Source organism: Sapajus apella, unplaced genomic scaffold (assembly GCF_009761245.1).
Source record: "Sapajus apella isolate SASKATOON/1434 unplaced genomic scaffold, GSC_monkey_1.0 scaffold71, whole genome shotgun sequence".
Lineage (NCBI taxonomy): Eukaryota > Metazoa > Chordata > Mammalia > Primates > Cebidae > Sapajus > Sapajus apella.
In genome coordinates, this window is record NW_022437011.1 from 1,181,451 (window position 1) to 1,184,808 (window position 3,358).

General features: G+C 50.1%; 1 protein-coding gene across 6 annotated transcripts in view; it reads right to left on the reverse strand.

Annotated features, from left to right (window-relative positions):
• NDST1 (N-deacetylase and N-sulfotransferase 1) overlaps window positions 1-3,358 on the reverse strand; it is a 70,960-nt gene that overhangs the window by 62,939 nt on the left and 4,663 nt on the right. The window contains exon 1 of one of the 6 annotated variants that reach the window (XM_032250199.1): window positions 2,961-3,273. The exons of the other annotated variants lie outside the window; for them this stretch is intronic. The gene's annotated coding sequence lies outside the window, so the exon portion shown is untranslated. Of the gene's footprint in view, window positions 1-2,960; window positions 3,274-3,358 lie in introns of those variants that run through there. 6 annotated transcript variants of the gene reach the window in all.

The following is a 3,358-nucleotide window of genomic DNA, read 5'->3' on the forward strand; positions in this document are numbered from 1 at the left end:
TGCCTGTAATCCCAGCACTTTGGGAGGCTGAGGTGGGCGGATCACCTGAGGTCAAGAGTTCAAGACCAGCCTGATCAATATGGAGAAACCCTGTCTCTACTAAAACCACAAAATTAGCTGGGCATGGTGGTGCATATCTGTAATTCCAGGTACTCAGGAGGCTGAGGCAGTACAATCACTTATACCTGGGAGGCAGAGGTTGCAGTGAGCCGAGATTGCACCACTGCATTCCAGCATGGGCAACAAGCAGGAAACTCCGTCTCAAAAAAAAAAAAAAAACACCAGCACATATTAAAATCCCCTGGAGGGTTCTTAAAACAGATTGCTGAATCCCACCCTCCAGTGTATCTAATTCAGTAGGTCCAGGATAGGGCTGGATAATTTGCACTTCTAACAAGTTCCCAGGTAATGCTGATGCTACTGGGCCAGAAACCAACTTTTAGAACTACTGACTTAGCTTACAGGTGGATCAGGGAGAGCTTCCATGAATAGATGGTGCTTACACTCATAGAAGCATGAGCAGGAGCTGCCCAGGCATAAGGAGAGGGGGAGGGAATGAATGCAGGCAGAGGACGCAGCATGAGTAAAGGCCCTGCTATGACAACACTCATTTCTCCTCATCTGGCCTCTGCCTGGGCAGGTCGTATTTGCAAGGCTGGTGGTGTAAACCAGAGGTGGCTGCCGTGCAGAATGACTACAGCAAACCTCCACCTAACGCCACCCTGGGACCTGCCCAGACAGGCCAATCCCTTGGACAGCCTGAGATGATAAGAATCCAAGCTCTCCCTCGGGGAGCCAGACCTCAGGTCTGAAGGAGGCCAGAATCCCCACCACATCTTAATCACATGAGCTCCAGGATTCTGCTCCCAGAAACAGGGAGGTCGCTCCCTGCAGACACAATCCCTTCCATCTTGGCTTGCACTAATTTTTTTCTAAGTCTCCTTATTACACTGTGTTGAAGTCAGCCGCTCCTGGCCCATCCACCCATTGGATTTGCCTTCCGGTACCTCACACAACGAGTCTACTTCCTGTGGCCAGAGCCCTGCCTGACTGTAATCCCCTGGGACTAAACTTCTCCAGGCTAGCTACCTACCTCTCTAAGCCTTGGTTGCCATATCTGCTAAGAGGGAATAATAATAGTGCCTTTTTCCTATTGCTGTTGTGAGGATTAAGTTAGCTCCTTAGTCAATAATAATATCAACCACAATAATGATAACTCACCTGGATTGGGCTCACAGTGTGTTATCTTTCTAAATGCTGTCAGATGGGAACAATTATCATCCCCTTTGTACAAGGAAGAGCTAAACAGCTTGCCCAAGGTCTGACACATAGGAAGCAGCCCAGCAGGGATCTGAACACAGGCCACCTAGCTCCAGGGCCTGGCTCTCAACCTTTGCTCTGTCTGGATCTCCTGGTCACCTGCTCCAAGACCAAGCCCATGTCACCTCTCTCTGCCACCATCCTCTCCCCCATCCCAGGCAAAGCAAGGCTGAGTAGGAGGCCTCAAAAAGCTCCATCCCATGCAGTCTGGGGTATGGGTCCCCAGTTATGAGGACGGCCACAGGGCCGCCAGCCCAGCGGGACCTTCCCAGCCAGCCCAAGTTATCTGGCGTAAGCTTTAGACATCCTTCAATATGGTTAACAGGGAGGAGATTGAGCCCATGGAACTCAAGCACCTTAGACTTGATGACAGGAAAGAAGAGGAAAAACAGAGGCGTAACAAAGAAAAGAAATCCGGTCCAGGTTCCTACATGAGACCAGATCTTCCCACATGCCATGCAAATTGCTCATTCTCTCCAGGCCTCAGTTTCCTCATCTGCACATGCCATCTCCGCTGTTAGGCACAAAGTTCAGAAACTCAAATTCCACGGATTCTTTCTCTGATGTCTAAGAGAACAGATCACCTCTAGCTACAAACAATAATCCTAACCACCGTTATCTTTTGAAGAGCTTCTACTTACTGCCCACTTACCATGTCAAAGCACTGATTTCCCTAACCTCCCTAACAAAACAGAACTATTATTATCTCCATTGTGCAGTTGAGTAATCTGATGTCCAGGGAGATTTAGGGTAATTTACCCTAGATCACGCAGCAGCTAATGGTGGCAGAATGGGGATCTGAGCTCAGGACTTTTGATTCCACTCCACAACACTGCACACCCCCACTGGAAATCGATCATACGTAGCCCCTGCCTCCAGAGCACAGAGCCTAGAGGAGATAAGACTTGTCCCTAGGAAACTAGAGTTCAAAGCTAGTAGTTGAAGGGTCCCTTGAGAGGTCCAGGTAACAGGTTCTGCACATGTAAAGGAGGGAGCAGGCAACACCAGCTCTGGAGAATTAGGGATGGCTGCATGGAAGAGGTGACGATGGAGCTGGGTGCTGGTGGGGAGGATTTTGAGGTGAGCAAGGGGAAGTGACTGGGGTGTAGCATTTTCACCATGAGCAGAGATATAGAGGCAGGAAGGGGCCAGGGGCACAGCCAGGGAGAGGGAAAGGGGCCGGTTCTGCTTGAGGGTGGAGGGGGAGTGGGAGAAGGGGCCCTGCAGTCCCACAGCAGGTACTTCCCATACATTGCCCTCAAATAAACAAATGCTCATTTGCCATGCACATTTTAAAATTAGATTAATCCAATGTATATTCAAGAAATAAGGTGAGTAGAAATAAAAAGGGCCAAAAGGCAACTTAGCAGAAGCTCTCTTCCTTCTAGATAAGGATTTTGGTGGCAAACTGGCTTTAGCCCTGAGGCCACAAGGTCCAGGGCCACTGCCCCCCCAAAATCTACCCCTTCTACTGACCATACCTCCAAGACCAAAGCTGCTGGGCAGAGCTCTGTAACAGCCCCACAGACAGAGAAAACAGCTTTACTTGGTGACCCTCAGAAAAAGACAGCCTCCTTTAACCTCCACTGCAGGGAAGGAGGGGAAAAAACACCTCTCCACTTTCAAATTGACAAACTCACCAGCCCGTTTCACCTAGGCCCTATGGATTCAGCCTGATTCATGATTTAGTCTTATTTCTTCAAAGTTGAGAAAAGACAGACTGACCCCATTTCACAAATGGGAAATGGAAGCAGAGAGTTCCAATCCTCTGTGAAAGCACAGTCCTTAGCCCAGCTCTGGCCACTGCTCCAGACATCCCCAAGGGACCCCTTGATGGTCAGCTGGGCTGAGTGTATTCCAAAGGACAAGGACTCTCCCAGCGGAGCTCTGCAGGCCAGGCCATATGGAACTCCCGAAGACGTGCAGGAAGAGCAGCTCCAAAGCTGTGAGAAAAGCAGAGGCTGGGCCGGGCGCGGTGGCTCACGCCTGTAATCCCAGCACTTTGGGAGGCTGAGGCGGGTGGATCATGAGGTCAAGA